The following is an 18,330-nucleotide window of genomic DNA, read 5'->3' on the forward strand; positions in this document are numbered from 1 at the left end:
ATGCAATAACCAGTTTTACTTTTTGTAATGAAGGAATCTGCTTAGAATTAACATACTGAATCTAGTACTGCAGATTTTTTTTTTATTAGATAGCAGGCAGTGTGCAGTTTTAGCTAAAACATTAAGCATTCTAAACGTTTATCTGAAGCCTCTGTTTATATTCCTTTATGAACAATAAAATTGAGAATGGAAATGGGGAATGTGCCAAAGAGACAACAACCCGACCATAGAAAAAAAACAACAGCAGAAGGTCGCCAACAGGTCTTCAATGTAGCGGGAAATTCCCGCACCCGGAGGCGTCCTTCAACTGGCCCCTTAACAAATATATACTAGTTCAGTGATAATGAACGCCAAACTAATTTCCAAATTGTACACAAGAAACTAAAATTAAAATAATACAAGACTAACAAAGGCCAGAGGCTCCTGACTTGGGACAGGCGCAAAAATGCGGCGGGGTTTAACATGTTTGTGAGATCTCAACCCTCCCCCTATACCTCTAGCCAATGTAGAAAAACTGACATTAAGGGATATATAAGCGAATTCAAAATTTAACTTGACAGTTTCCACTCTTCAACTCAATCATCAAAATATTACCAAGCATGGAGATGGAAACATTGATAAAAAGAATTCCTAAACCAACTTTTACTTGAAAATTAGCTTACATATTATCACAAATGATGTATTTTTTGTTTAGACAAGCTTGGTGAAACACAATGGTGTGAAAATGGCTGTCGTTTTATACAATATAGAATAAGAATATGTGTAATGATTGTCAATAAACTCTGAAAGTGGGACTGAATGTTTAAAAAATTAACAACTGTATGCTATCGTACGGACGTCATCAATGTGTAATACCCATAACGAATAGTAAGGTATGTAACAGTACGACATATAAAAAAATCTGTCAAGAATGGAGATGCAAAGCACAAAATCAAGTAACAAAATCCCAGATAAACGTGGCCGGGTATGTACAAGTAAAATGAAAGATCTGCTTGAAATCCAAATTATATAATTGAAACAAAAATTACAGCAGACTTTAAAGAGATAAATAGACCAAACATAGATGCCAGGATTGAAATTTTGTATTTGAACGAGACGCCCGTTTCTTCTACAAAAGACTTTGTCAGTAAAGATCGATTAAAAAGAAAAACTCGTCAAATAAAGTACGAGGTTGAAGAGGACTGAGGACTAAAATTTCCAAAACGTTTTGCCAAATACAGCTAAAGCAATCATTTCGTGAGGTAGAAAAGCCTTTGTAATTCAAAAGTTTTGTAAATAGTGAATTTATAATTAAGACCATTACAATGATAAATCATGTCAAGACAGAAGTGATGACTATTGGGCTAGTTTTACTCTCAGAGATATAACCAAACAGGGCATTGACCGGTGGTTGTTAATAAACGCATCGTAGAAAATAGGCTTGCAAATCTATATTTGCACCAGCCTTGGGTTAATACCTACAAAAGACTTATCAGTGACGCTCAAAGAAAAAAAAAGTTAAAAGGCCAAATAAAGAACGAAGTACGAAATCACCGAAATTAAATTAAAAAAACAAAAATAAGATACCATATTAAGGAGCAATATAAACATATTATTAAAGGAGAAATTACTTAGCGTTAGTTCATAATTTGATTTCACACTTAGATTCGACAAAAGTTGTCTTCATGTGGTCGATATGATGGCCCGATACTGATTGTGCATTTGTACTATAGAAAATTATGATAATATAATTACACTCAATTTACTACTGGACCAATAGATTGATACTTTTGTGTGATTCCTTTGCTTTTAGTGGTAGAATTCACATAATTTAGCAGAAGGTAATTGAATGATCTGCATGATACATTTAACGTGTAGGGGTCTTGTTCACTATGATATCATATATTATAATGTCTTGTATTTTAATGCGTTCTGCTAATTCAGATTGCATGTTTTGTACATAAGCAAATCAATAATTCCCTCATTTAAATTAATCTAAAATTTTCTTTAAAATAGCGTAAAAAGCATTGTAATGGTGTCTTATGATAACTGGAATTGTAAATATGTTACTTCATAAAATGTGCTTTAAAAAATTACCATACATTAGAACTTACACTGAAATATAATGCAGTCTAGAAAAATATAATTATAAGAAAAGAAAAGAATATCTGAATAAATTAGAAAACAAGTTGTTGTGCGAGAGAAAATACTTAATATGAATGGTCGCCAAGCATACAAATTTCGGGATTAATTATTCTACTGTGTAAATCAAATAAGGTATGGTAATCAGACAGATCCCGATATCTATACCACTAGAAGATAACTAAAACAAATCAGAGATGGTGGTTTGATAGTCTAAACACAGACAAAGATGTCAATAGTAAATCAGAATCAACAATTCAATAAGGATAAAAAGGAAATATATACAGGGTTGTATTAGTATGCAAATTGGAACAAACTGACTAAGAAGTAAATACGGGAGAGTTTGTATTATGGTTTCTTTGTATATTTCACCAGGAAGACTTTGGTTATAGACTTCTTGGTGTTGACTGCAATAACGTTAGATAGGTTAAATATAGTTTAATGATGTATGTTGCCGATATTCATAAAAAACAACAGCTATGTATATTGTTGACTTCCCCTCGGTCTTGATGGGGTTATAGGATAAGAACTTCTTTTCTTCTTGTAGAATCATACCTTTCGGTATATGCATGTACATGATAATTATATGACATATAAATACTACAAATGTGAAAAAGGCAGGCGTCTTCAATGAAACACACAAAACTCAAATGTCGAAGCGAAAATTAAAACGCTATGATTAAAGCCCTCATCAGTAGTAGAATTCTTTTCAACACTGAACCCTACAAGAAAAGTACATTAGCAACGCGTATGTTCATGCTACATGTGCTAACTAATGATTGATTATTTAATGTACAATTGATATATTATTCTTATCTTTTAAGTGAGACGTCATACAACGGAAAACTTAAGCATCTTATCGGTAAAAAACAGTGAACATAACTGCTGTTCAAACAGAAACATATGCTCACGGTTGTTAATATTATTGACTTGTTATCAATGACCTTGTTTGCAAGAGTTCTTCAGTGATAGTTGACAAAATTATATGTTGCATCTATGAATGTATTATTGAACTACTACATATAATGACCGTGGATAAAATTTTCATATATTTATTAAAAGTATGATATATACATGTGAATGGTATATGTATTCTAAACATTAGAAACAAATGTGTATGACACTATGATATAAAACATATCTCATGAAATACAAACTTATAAAACCTTATCTGGATAATTGTGATACTCGGCTAGAAACAAGCTTCTATTCTAGGAACGATACCTCTGCTGTTGGACTATCAGTCCATGGGGTATCATCAGCTCAGTAGTCAGTACTTTGGTACTGACATGATTTCACAAACTTTTCTAAAATTGTCCGTTTATACATTTTGAAATTATTAAGAAACTAAGGTTTCAACTCCCTCAGGCAAAGTTGACTTGGATGAAAAACAGTTTCGGTACTTATACATCCTCAGATTTCAAATGTTTGACTTTGAGCGTTCCTGATGAATGTAAATCCAGAAAAGTGCTTCGGACGCTTTGTAAATATTAAACGTGCTGTTTTCATTTTATTAGACTATACATGTAGGGGACAAACAAATTGTAAAACGTTTCCTCAACAGTATCTCTGTAACCGATACGACTCAGTCGCATATTATAATAGTGAAACCTGTATTTAACGTACACCCATGGACAGATAATACAGACCTTCGAATCGAGGTTTAAGATACATTCGTTTTACTACGTAAAAAGTTCAATAACAGGATCATGTGACGTTGCAATAATTGTTTTGATCTGTAAAAAAATTGTTAGGTATCGGTCATCATGATTGGAAAAGAGTAACATGATAAATACCTAACCCAAAAAAAAAATTAAAACGGAAAGTCCCTTATCAAATTGCAAAATCAAAAGCTCAAACATATGACACAAATGTTTGACAATATTCATATTCCTAGCTTGGCACAGGCAGTTCCTTATGTAGAAAATGTCGAATTTAATCTGTTTTTTTAGCTAGTTAAACATCCCTCTGTTATGACAGTCCATTACAAGTGTGTTTTATATATATATAAATATATTTTAAAACGAACACAGACATTTAATATGAACATACAATTTGATGAATAATTGATTTATAGGATTTGCAGATTTAAAAAATGGTGTTGCACATGCATATTTTGTTTTTATACAGATTTGACCTTCAAAATTTAAAAGGCATCATACCAGCGCACAGGAAGTTACCAAACACTATTACATCTGTAGTTTTCGTAGTCACTGATTAAAATGAATTATACCAGCAGATAAGACGAAGAATTATCTTGTCTCGTAAAGCGAGACAGGCATTAACAACTGGGAATTATAGAGACTTGCTCAGATAGTAATTGCAAATTCTATAACCAGGGAATACCAGAAAACGTCAAACAGATTTTTGGAACGTGTCATAATTGTCAAATGTATGGAATTATAAAAAGAAAAAAATACAGTACAGATATGAGGTAATCTGGTGATTGTAAAACGTTATGTTTCTACCATCGTTGTTTGATCATATTTGTCAACATCGATGTCCAAATGTTAAGAACAATTGAAAGATCTTGAAAGTGGTAAACAAACATTTGGTCAGTTTCGTCGTCTTTAATTGTTTTTCTCACTTATAGCAGATGTTCGTAATGTGTAAGAATTAAAAAAAAAGTTTAAATAAATCATATAAACGTAGTAAACTGTAACTTCAAAAGTATAAGATTGTTTTATTGATTATACAAAATTAGAAGAGATAGTATGAAAGAAAAACGAAAGGTATTGCAAAATCAGTAGACAAACTAATAACTAAGAATGCATTAATTGAGGGAAACTGCATACAAAAATAGCTCTTGTACTAGAGATTCCAAGAAGTATCCTTGAAGTCATCACTTGGAATGTTTTCCTGCCGCCATCATGCATGTTTTGGTTGACTTTTTTTATTTACCTTGTTTATGGAAAAGATGTGTCACAAATGACATGAATGACTATGAATATTTTTCATTTGTTGTTACCGCAATCCAGTGATCTATATCCAAAGTGTAACATATCAAATGCGGCTTAAGTTTTTACTGAATGTTTACTTCCTGTAGAAAAATGACGATTATCACACGTGGATCAGGATATGATAGGTGTTTTTGATAACTTGCGTTTTACCTCGTTTTGTTTTTTGATGCTCAGTTGTTAAGCTTTTTTACTTAATGATTTTTTATTATTGTTGGTCCTTTCATTGTTTTGATTGTTGTCCGATTTTATTTGAGTTACGATAGTTGAATGCCCCCTCAGTATCATCACCCTTATTGTCTATCGACTGTTTTTCTGCTCTTTTTTGTATCAGTATTCACTGCATTGAAATTAATAACTATTGTTTTGTGAATAGTACCGATCAAAGTACTGATTTCCTGAGAAATTCTTACCCTAACCAGATCTCCTATAAATTCAAGGAATAGCATGGTGTAAAAGGGAAAACATGGGGACCGTTTCTATTTGATATTAGGATATTTTGCATACTTAGATACATTGCTAGCAGGCAGTTACTTTAGATTCGGTTTGAGGAGTAGAATGACGTTGAATAAACAAAACTCTAATGTTTTTAAATTAATATGCATTACATTTAATAAACATAAATAGATCCACTGATAATTATAATATTACACGGCACCAAAGGTATTGTATCAAATAAGTCTTAAAATTAAATCACTCGATGATAATTTAATTTTCATCGTATAGGAGAGACATGCATTCATGTTCAACTTAATCAAAATGAATATTCAATTTTATTTCGGCAATTATATTATATTTACATTTTTTGGTTTAACCTTTGTTATAGGTTAGTAACACGACTCTTTTATTAATATTCAGATACTTCGATCCTATGACCGAGCATGCTGTTATTGGAAATGTATGTGTATAAAGAGATAACTGTTTGATATCCAATCTCCTGTAGCCTTATTATATATTAACAAAAAAACTGTCCCTGCGTGATGGGAATACATATAAATTGAAATAAAAACTGGTCAACGACATCTGTATTATAAGAGATGGAGATAAAAACCAACAAAATTATAATGGTGTTACAAAAAGTTTGCAAAAATCAAGACAATATCATCGAAGGAGAAAATAAACGATTATTGTAAAACCTCCTATGTCATACAATATCAAGTAATAACACTTGCTCTGGTAAGTACAATTAATTGGGGTAGTTGTTTAAAGAGCATTGTGAACCAAAAATGTCGAAAGATTTGCTAAATAAATCCAAGGTAATTCCTTCTTGCTGCAGAAAATCTGAAAAAATTCGAGAAATTAAAAGTTCTGTAACTTTAAATTTTTATAATCATGACCATGGTAATCAGCATTCATGAAACCCAGACAGGATGACTAGTGAGTTGTTGGTTTATGAAGAGATATAAATAAACATAAACAATGCTCTATAACATTTGGTTTGATTATATGTCTAGTGAGGAACATATAATTAATCACCTCAATAGTGAAAGCAATTCTTGTATAAACAGGGTTACGAGACAGATTATTGATAGATTTGGATATTGATAAAAGCTAGGTATATGGTAATACAAAATAGACTTAATATTACAATTTTAAAAGACAAAACCAGGTTGTACCCATCAGTTTTGTTCTTAAAATTCCTGCACCATGTTACCACGAAAACAGGTTCAACCCACCATTTTTTTCTTTAAAATGTCCTGTACCAAGTCAGCAAAATGGCCATTTTTATATTATAGTTCGTTTCTGTGTGTGTTACATTTTAGTGTTGTAGTTCTGTTGTGTCGTAGTTGTCCTCATATATTTGATGTGTTATCCTAAGTTTTAGTTTGTAACCCAAACGTTTTCTCTATCGATTTATGAATTTTGAACAGCGGTATACAACTGTTTCCTCTCTTTACAAAAGAACTCATACAAAGTAAAAAAACAAGTTTATACGTCTACGTAAAAATAAAATATTAACCGTTTTAAAAAAAAACAGCTGTCTATACCATATGTTATGTTCTGAATCAGTACTGGTCCGAGAACACAATTATTTCGTAGTGCATTTCTTTTAGAACATAAATGAAAATAAAAAAAATCCCACCTGCACTTTCTCAAAGAAACTTTTACAGTGTGTTGTACTACTTTTGGGACAAATTATATCCAAATTATAGAAAACTTTATCGGCTCTAACTCAAAAGACGGACGATTTTATGTTTAGGGCGTCTTGAAATCTTTTGACAGCTTCCGAAGTGCTAATTTTCAACCTTTTTCAGCTGGACCAAATCACTACTTTCCTTTAAAATTCTGGAACCAATTTTTTTTACAGTGTAAATTCACCCCCCTACTTGCAATTTGAGGCATTAAACATGGAGAAATAAATTTGGAGTAACTGTCGACACTAGGGCCTATATTCGTGAACAACGAAAATCAAGGGACGACAATTGTGGTCTCGGACCTAGTACTGGTACAAACATGATAAAAGAGAAGTCGCCACGGGATTAAATAGAAAAAAGCTTTGTCATTGATTTCCGGTTTGTTAATGACATAGCATTAGCATATAAATATCGATTCCGAATAACTTAGATTAGGCATATTTAAACGAAGATGTGCTTGTGCCGAACTATTTTAGTATGATTCATTACCCGTTTTTATTTTTATCTCAATCAATAAATAGAAGTAGGCGAAAAGCAGTAAATGCAGAAAGTTCAAGAAGAACAGCTCACTCAAAACTACAATTTCACAGACAACATATACACTGCTTCAAGCAAATGCTTTAACGAAATATTTCCTGTTAAGAAATTCGAAGTAAAGCATAACTTCCTACTTGATATACGTGTGTGGCAAAATAAATTTTTACATTTTGTAAATAAAATAAGAAATTCTATAATCAAATCACAATTCAAGTATAAAAATTTGGATATTATATTTCAAATACCTTAAATGTCGCTCAGCGGCATGATTAAAAAACAAATAATTTTTAGACTGTTTTAATTTGTATTGTTGGTCAGAAGGGGTATCATCACAATTTCCAACACACAAGATAAGAATTTCCCCAATTCTCGCAAAATAAACCGTGAATCCCGACTTTTCCAGAATTGAATCAAGGGGAAATGAATAACTTTTCAAACAGTCCAAATGATCTAATTGTTAACTCCAGCTTGTATTGACAAGTACTAAGTCAAGGATACATGTGGGTTAGAATAAAGATCTGACATTGACGTTGATAACAATTATAACATCAATTACTCCATGGCCTTCAGATACAGCTATTAATCAAGATTTCATGATTGATGGAAAGTCAATTTAAAGCTGTTGATAAAGTGAAACATCATCCTGGTTGCCTTAATGAATGTCTTGTTAATTAAGTTCTTTTTAACGATAAATTAATAAAAGTTATCAGTAAATTTAATTTATCAGACAATAGAATATCTTGAAAAATGTATTAAAGAAGGTTATGTTGAAGAATAATGATTTTATGTTTATCCTCTTTTTAGGGAAACGACATCGTGACTATAACTGTTATGATAACGATTTAATATTCTGTTGTAATTTGTCTTTTGAGAGAGTACTTTTTACAGCCAATATATGTAGTCATGTTTGTATTTTATGAAAATGCTGATGTAAGTGCTGTATGGTGTCGGATATATCTATTGTTCATAGTTAATCAGACATAATGCATTGTTTAATTGAGTTGAATGTATTCGTTTACAAATGTCGACTTTAACATATGTTATGCTATATGTTTTTGGTAAATAAATCAAATCAAATGTTAATATACCTAAAGCCATATTTTTATTTGATTCGATCTTCGTATAAAAAGAGAATCGGTTAAGAAGAGGAAATTAAAATCCGTAAATCGAAGCCAGTAGGATGGAAAGAAGAATGAGCTTGATTTAACTTATTACAACTCGTTTTATTCTAAGCAGTAATATAGACAAAATTATCTATATGTCTATTTTGAAGTCCTTAACTGGTGTTAATTTCCCTGTTGTACCATATACTATAATACCAAGCACAATTATACATAACACCATACACTCTTCCCCATACATCTTACACCATTCCCCTTTCACTTTCGCATTTGAATCCTTCCCTATTTGCACCATTAACGGCAAATTGCAACTAATATTTACAAAACTAACTTAAATAATTAAAAACGAAACCAACATAACATTATCCAGCATATAAAAAATTACAATTCACCATTTCACCATAGGTTTGAAACCATTCAGGAGCTATGCATGTAAAGAGGTAACAAAAACGCCAAAAGAAAAACAAACAGAGTTTAACTTAAAGACCACATAGTAACAATTTTGGCATATGCACGATCAAAACAAAGTATATTGACATAGCAGATGAGGGCAACGCTGTGTTTTTGGCGATTTATTTTTTTAGAGTTTTGTGGACTTTTGTTTGTGCATTGTCATTGTGTTTTTCTCTTCATATTGTTTGGTTCATTTGTATTGACAAGGGCAAAAAAAGGATAACTTCTTCTCTTCTTCAGTTGATGTCCCGAAACAATTTCTTACAGAGTCATGCCTCTCAGTATATGCATATATATGATATATAAATACCATAACAGTGATAAAGGCAGACGGCTGCAATGGGACACTAAAAACTCGTAAGTCGGCGCGAAAATTACAATATATGACAACAACGTAAATAGAGAATAAAAGCCTGAAAACACCATAAATTAGCAACTCGTATGTTCATGTTAGCTTATCATTGATTATTTCGATAAACAATTTATATCTTATTTTTTAACTTATAGGTAAAACGTCATACAACGGAGAACGTAAACCTCTAATCGATAAAAACAGTGCACCTAAATGCAGTTCAAACAGAAACATATATTCACGGCTGTTAATATGATTGAATTCTTATCAATGCCGTTGTTTGCAAGAGTTTTTTAGTGATAGTTGACAAATTATATGTTGCATCTTTTAACGTATCAATGAACTTTTGCATGTAATGACCATGGATAAAATGTTCATATATTTTTTAAATTAACTATATGATATATAGCAAAAGTATGAATGATATATGTGTTTTAAACATTTAAATAAATGTGTATGACAATATAATATAAAACATCTCTCATGAAATACACTTAACTTATAAAACCATATCTGGATAATTGTGACACTCCGCTAGAAACAAGTATCCATTCTGGTAACAAACTTAAGGCTAGGGGACAAACAAAATACAGAAAGTATCGTCAACAGTTTCTCTGTAATCAATACGACTCATCCTGCATAGTATAACAGTGAAACTTGCATGTAAAGGACACCCATGGACTAGGGAATCCTGACCTAATTACTTATTAACGACGAAACCTTCGAGTTGAGGTTTAAAATACATTCTTTTTAATACGAAGGTCAATACAAGGATGATGTGACGAAAAATGCAATTGAATTCAAAAGAATGCAAAACAACTGTCATATTCTTGACTTGGTTTAGACATTTCCTTATATGGAAAATGGTGGATTTGACCTGGTTCTATAGCTTGACAAACCTCTTAACTGTATGAAAATCATTTAAGAAGTGTGTTTGCTTCATATATCTTTCAAAACGATCACGGACTCTTATCTGCCTAATGTTTTATGAATGCTTAATTGTAATGATTTTAAAAAATTCAAAAAGAGGTTGTGCATGCATGTTTTGTTTTAGATTTAGATTTGACCTTCAAAATTTAAAAGTCATGAAACCAGGAACATACCAAACACTATGACATCATTCTGTACTTTTTATAGTCACTGATTTAAATGAATCATATCAGCAGATAAGACGATCACGTTTGAATTATCTTGTCTCGTAAAGAGAGAGAGGCATTAACAACCAGGAAATTATTGAGCTTTGTTCAGAAAGTAATTGCTAATTTTATAACCAGGGAATACCAGAAAACGTCAAACAGCTGTTATGCATCGCGTCATTATTGTCAAACGTACATAATAATAAGAATAAATAATACGGTAAAGCTAAAAAGTACTCTGTCATTTGTGGAACGTTATTTTCTACCATAGATCGTGGTTTGATCAAATTTGTCAACAGCGAAGTCGTTCTGTTCAAAACAATTGTTAGTGGTAAACACATGTGTGGCCTCTTTCCAATTCTGTAATTGTTTATCTACTCCGAAACAGTTGGGTAATTGTTTTGTTTAAAAAAAAAACGGAATTTAAATAACGTATTTAAACGTTACATTAAATTGTAACATCAAAAGTTGAATGTTTGTTTCATACCTTTATCTGTCTTGGATATTGACAGCGAATGACGACTTCAAACTAGATTCTACAACAAACAAGATGTATTAAACTCCACATTATCAGCAATAACATATCAATTGCTCCACCGAATGACTTTTATCGTAGTCAATACGTTACACTCGAGCATCTCCATTCTAAACTGACTTCATGAACAGGAGTTGTGCTTCTTATAAAAGAACTGTTCCGACTGGTTTAATATACAAATCAAATGAGACCAAAACCACATTTAATCTAAAAGCTAAAATGTCAATCATGTTTATTTATTATCAATCAAAGATGTCAGAAGATGCAGTTTAAAATATTTTATTTATCCAAGTATAAAATGTAACGAGTAAGATTATTGTCATTGGCTCAGAAATTTGTATCGTTCATTTCTTCTATGTTCAAACAAGAATACCAATCGAAAGCTCACGAATGTTTTATCGGTTTACATAAGATTTTAAAATACAAAATCTTGTTTATAGGACAGACTTGTCACAAAGGACTATGGATATCTTTTATTTGTTGTTACCGTTACAAATGTTCCAATTGTAACATAATCAAACGAGGCTTGAGTTTATTACTGAATGTTTGATTTCTGTAGAAAAACGACGGTTTTCACATGTGGTGTAGGAGTTGCATAGTCTTTCAGATCACTTGAGTTTATCCTGGTTTTCTATTGCTCAGCTGTAAGATTTTTTTTTATGGTTTGTTCCCTTAATGTTATTTTTCGGAGTTTTGATTGTTTTATATTCCTTGATATCTTTTCTTTCAATTTGGATTATGAACGATGAAGATTGAATTGATATTTTTTTTTATTTCTTTCTATTTGTGTATACATGTTAATCGTATTGGAATTAATATCCTTTGTTTATGGATAGTACAAATTGAAATACTGAGCTCATGTGGAATGCTTATCCCCTAACTTTATCTCTTATTAACTCAAAAGGGAACATACGGTGACCTTTTCCAATTAATATGAGGCTAGCGGGCATACTTTATCTCAGATACATTGTCAGTGGGCGGTTTTTTTTTTATCATGCTGCGTAGTAAGATTACGTTAAATAAACAAATATGTGTTGCTCTAAAACGAAGATGCATTACAGTACATTTCATAAATATAAATGGATCCATTGATAATAAATTATAATACTGTAAATTCAGAAATTATTGCAATGTCTTATATGTTCTCCCTTAATATTTGTATTGAACACAATCATCATATATGCATGGCGATACACAAAGTTTGCAAATGAAAGACAATTTTAAAGAAGGAAAAATACACAAATATGGTAAAACCTCTTATGTCATACAATATCAAGTAATAACACTTGCTCTAGTATATACATTTAAGTGGGGTAGTTGTTTAAAGAGCATCGTGAACTAAGAATTCCTGAAAATTTTGCTAAATAAATCCAAGGTAATTTATTCTTGGTGCAAAATAAAATCTTTAGAAATTATAAAAGCTCTGTTACCTATATTTTTAATAATTTTGACCTTACCAGTGGTAATTCATGTTAACACAAACAGGATAACTGCTGAGTTGTTGGTTGTAACTAAAACATATAATGATGAACATATATTGCCCTATACAATTTCGTTTGATACGATAGTCCTGATTATATTTATAGTGAAAGAGACAATAACAATCAAAACCAAAGGACATTTACATCAACAGTTATAAATAATAATTAAAAAACAACACGAACTTCACTAAAAACCGGAAGTAAAACCCGGTGCTCCGGAAGGGTAAGCTTTTCCTGCACCGTATACGGCATCCGTCGTGTTATTTCTTTGTTCAGTTCGGTAATGATCGGAGGTTATCATGACTGAGGAAGAATATCAAATATGATTTCTGACACACTTTTATCATTATGGCCAATCAGCTCATGATGGCGACCGTAAAATGTCTTGAGTGATGACCTTAATTTGATTGTTTCATAGCCCTGTCTTAGCAACTTTTGAGAAAGCAGTATTCCTCGTTCAAAAAAATCAACGTACTTTGAGCTAGTTCTAGAGTAACGTATCAATTGAGACACATATACTCCATATGCTGGTGCCGCTGGGATGTTGCTACACAGAAAAGGAAAGTTGACTATAGGAAAATTAAAATCATCGCGTTTGTCAAACATTTTGGTATTCAACCTACCATCAGAAGTCATTTAAAGAAAAAGGTCTAAATATGAAGCAGATTTATCTGTCTCGGTAGTACCTTTAATTTCAAGTTCATTTGGATATATTAAATGTAAGTGATCACTGAATCTATTGTCATGAAAAGACAGTACATCATCAATATACTAATATTAAAAGACTGGGCTATTTTTTTTCTCACCTTTCTGTACAAGCCCTTGGATAAATTCTGCTTCGTAGGAATATAAAAACAAATCTGCAAGTAGAGGAGCGCAATTGGTACCCATTTGGATTACAATAGTATGTTGGAAGACCAGACTTCCAAATTCAACAAATATGTTGTCAATTAAAAGTCCAGCGTGGCAGTGATATCCTCGTTAGTATAATTTTTTCCTTTACTCTGTATGATTTTTCACAAAGTAAGCTGAATCCCAGCCCAAAACTAGATATTTAAAACGCCTAGTGCCCTTTTTGTTAAAGAAAAATAAGCTGACGAGTTCTTTCAGTCGAGCTTTAAGTTTAGTATGTTGAATAGGGGTGTAAATTGTTGAAAAATCAAAGGTTTTAATGTTGGTATAATGTTTTAATGATTGAGATTATAAATTCACCAATAACTCTTGAATTTTTTAGTATCCACATCTGATTAACACCACTTCTTGATTATGCCGTTTCAGAATATTTCTATAGTCCTTCTTTGACTGCAGTGAGTACGGCAGTAAGAACTTTAGAAAGGGGTTAAGTGGAAAACTTGGAAGAACCTGCAATATACCTTTCCTTATAAGGATTCTTGTGAAGCTTAGGAATCCAATATAAGGATGGAAGATCCTGGTCTTCATCCTTTGGATTAACACCAATGTGATGAATTCCAAGAAGTGAAAAACATATAATTAATCGTCTCAACATTGAACACGAGAGAGCAAATCTTGAATAAGCAAGAGGTGCGAGACAAATTATTGATAGGTTTTTGATACTAATAATAACTAGGAATATCGTAATAAAACAGCGACTTAAGGTGGATCCCTACAGATATAGCAAATTTTTTTTCACCATTGAATTTTTCTTCAAATTTGCATACATATACTATGCAATGGCCTCTATGAAAATTTGAGTTAAAAATAGTATGTCACCAGACTCGTTTCCATGGTAACGGTCACAAAAGTTGGTAAATCACGTGTATGCATAAATACATACCTGATGTAGAAACTCTGAATTTTTTTTAAGCCTTTGAAAGTATTTTGAAAGGTTTGTTCTTTATTCATTACAAAAGTATTATTTAAAATGTAAATAAAACACAAATAATGGCAGTTTTATGCATTTTCATTGATTTTGGCTCTAATTTCATCAACACTGCTCCACAAAAAAAACACAGACTTTGTTAAAAATTTCTATTTTTCTTAAATTTCCAAAAAAATGGTCCAATGAATATTTTTTTTAAATTTGACATAAGAAGGTCATAACAATGAGCTTTAAAAAGAAATGAAAAAAAATATGGGTCACCAGACTATTTTTTGCCCGAAAAACGTTTTTGTGACCCCTAACGAAACAGTGATCAACAGCAGTTTTTTGTATATCTTTCATCATCGGTGATCAAAGTGTGACACATGTTGTCATATCCTTTGTTAAACTAACACAGAATAATACAGTTTCACAAGGCAATCAAATGAGAACAATTTTTTGGTTTCTATGAACAACGGTTACCATAGCAACAGGACATGAAGTTGGAAAATTCAAGTTTTTGCATTGTTCTGATGTGCAAGATTAACAACCTAACAGACAATGGCAGATCAAATACCATAATTTCAGAGCAACAACACATGGCTTCTATGTAAATGTAAACAAATATTATGATACATTGTAATGTAGCTTATATTAGCATAACTGTGGTCTTAATTGAGCAAAATAAATTACTCAGAAGTTAGCGAAAATCACCAAATATATTTTTTTTTAAATTATCGATTCATAGGTAACAGTCATGCAAGTAAATGGATTAAAAAAGACTTTGTCACCTTTTCCTCAGTTAATGATTTAAGTTTGATGAAGCATACTGATAATACATTATATATTTCAGTTGTCATAGTAACATAACCAAAAAATTATGAAATAATAACTTTTTCAAAGGTTTTTCAACTTTCTTTATTTTGAATGCCTCAATAATCAAGCAAACATATAACTGTTATATTTACAAATATGTAAATAGTTTACTCCTCTGATTCAGTCAAGTACTTATTGATAGTCATAGCATTATTAGAGTTCACTTTGTTCTCAGTCAAAATTGTCAATCCTTCCATATTGAATAGTACATGTTGCTCCCAGTCAGATATATCATATTACTATTAGTGGCAATTCTTTTCTTTTAAAATCTTTGTTTTCTGGTTATCTGTTTGCCTCTCTAATTTTCTTATTCATACTTTCCCAAATTTTCTGCGTTAATTTTCCAGGGGAACATTCTATTGCTGCATTCACCTGAAAGTTTAATTTATTTATTTGTAATGAAAAGGTGTAATATATACTAATAAAAAACTAAATCTATATAATATTTCAGTGAGTGCAAAATTAATCCAATCATGCATTACAACATCAATTTAAAAAGATTATATTATACCTGACTAACGAAGGTACTCATTAAGAGTTTTATGATATGATATATGGCCAGGTTTTTGAAGTGATTGCAATAATTAGGTCAGCTGATGGGTATGCATTTTATATTGCTTTTGCATATGATGGCCATCCTTTTTAGTGTTTTTTGTTTTGTGTACAATGGCAATTTGGAATGTAATAATTGACAATATAAATGATATAGGGAGCATTATAGGGTCCAATGCAAATTCAAGGTATACATGTATATTTAATAGGTGTGACCTTTACCATATACCTTAAATCAATACAGTTGAACTGTTCTTTTTGATAAAAAATTTACATATACAGCATGTGACCATGTTTGAAATAAACATAAGTTATCTACATCACATAGTTATCTTCATTGTCAGAATTGTGGCACATAAGAACCAGTGGCAGTCTTGATACTTTGTATTTAAATTATAAAATAATGTACAAATCAATAGTGTAAAATGTGGATCACTGTGACCTTCTTTTGCCTGGAAGCTGAGTTACTGAGACTCTGAGAGTGTATATATAAGTTTGCATGATCTGACACCTTTTAGTTGCTGAGATATACATTTGTTGTATATGAAATTGGATGTTTAATGTAACCAAAGTCAGTGAAGTGGAAAATGTAGGTCAGTGACATCTGTGTACAAGTTTACATGATCCTACATTTTATAGTTGAGTCTACTAAATATATTGTCCAAAAAGAAATGTTATAAATGCCTTCAAACACCATTATCAGATTAAAAAGTCTCAAATGAAACCTAAGTTTTTTTCAAAGGTAACTACATGTAATTATCCTAAAATGTATGTATTTACCATTGACAGTTGTCCTTCATTTTTCTACAAAACTGCTGCTAATAACCTGCTGTTAAATGATAACCATGAGACCTACAATTGATAACAAATATAACAAACATTATACAAGTAAATTAATATGATATAGGATTCATAAAAAGTGAGAGTTTTATATTACTTGTTATTGGTTATCAATGTTGGTTGTTGAATATCAAAATAGTGAAAATAATGATAAAAAAAGCCATATTCCATATAATAACAAGAGCATTAATGCTAAGTATGGCATCCTCTCACCATAGAAGACTGTTGCTTTCACATGGGTGTTTAGAATCTACAATGTCCACTTTCACCTTGACATTTGGGAATATCTTTTCTATTAATAAAGTTAAAGTATAAATTCTTTAAATTTACCTGTATTACTTTCATAGTTTCAACCAGTACCAAACATTTGCAATTCTGCAACAAAACTAGCTTCAACCTAATGAAAAAAGTGATAACAAATATATATAAATGAAAGTGCATGCAGTGTTCAAATACTATAGCTAAAACATATTACATTTAAAATTAACTGGAAACTCAGGCTGTTAACAATGAAATTTGTAATAATAATATGTATAAAGGCTTTCAAAACCAAATAGGTTTCATTAAATTTGTTGAAATTATACATTCATATAGATTTCATTTAATAAATACAAATGTAACTACAGTAATTCTAGTTCAATGTTTTTGTTGAAACAAATTCTGTCATGTTCTATACATGAAAGTCTTCAAGTATATATAACAATGCTTTACCACAAAATTGATTTGAAATATTGACCCTCAACTTGAAATTATTACCAAGATCTGTTAATTCATTTTTATGACTGCTTAAGTGCAAATATGAATATAATTATGGTCCTCGTTATACTTTATATAACTACTTAGAAAAATTATTAAAAAATACTTTGAAATTATAAATGACTAAAGGTTTAATAACCTTCTAATTATTCATTAAATTAACGATGTTTAAAACTGTTTCTTCTTTTGACTTCATTTACAGGATTCTTTTGCAACTGCAAATATTTTTTTTCCAGTTTAATTCTCCTTTTTCTTTAAGTATGGCTGATGAATTCACAGAAAGTACATTCAATCCATTAAGGAAATTGTTGAAATGTGTGGCACAAATTCCTGCATGTATCATTCCTGAAAAATATGATATGAAATGTCAGTTTGCACATGTATTGGTTAATTAGATAAACTATAAACTATTTAGACTTGAGTTCATAATTCTATTTGGAATATACAATTGATTTTTTCAATTTATATTTATATAATATGATTGTGAATTCATGTTTACCTTTATTCTTATAGATCACAGATTCACATTTATTTCTAATAATGTGGAATGAGAATGGGTGCCCCCTTCTTAATTTTCTTTTTTGCCTTCATACATTATCCTGCATTCTACACATCATTCTAGGTGTTTTTAAATGACTAAATATGTAAGGTATCAGACC

At 31.0% G+C, this 18,330-nt stretch overlaps 1 long non-coding RNA gene across 1 annotated transcript; it reads right to left on the minus strand.

Annotated features, from left to right (window-relative positions):
* Positions 1–15,540: 15,540 nt before the first annotated feature.
* LOC139525944 (uncharacterized) lies at positions 15,541–17,925 on the minus strand. The gene is made up of 3 exons (XR_011665055.1): positions 17,811–17,925; positions 17,246–17,312; positions 15,541–16,927 (listed from the first exon to the last, which is right to left on the minus strand). It is a non-coding gene; the product is annotated as an uncharacterized lncRNA (long non-coding RNA).
* Positions 17,926–18,330: the final 405 nt, after the last annotated feature.

Source organism: Mytilus edulis, chromosome 6 (genome assembly GCF_963676685.1).
Source record: "Mytilus edulis chromosome 6, xbMytEdul2.2, whole genome shotgun sequence".
Lineage (NCBI taxonomy): Eukaryota > Metazoa > Mollusca > Bivalvia > Mytilida > Mytilidae > Mytilus > Mytilus edulis.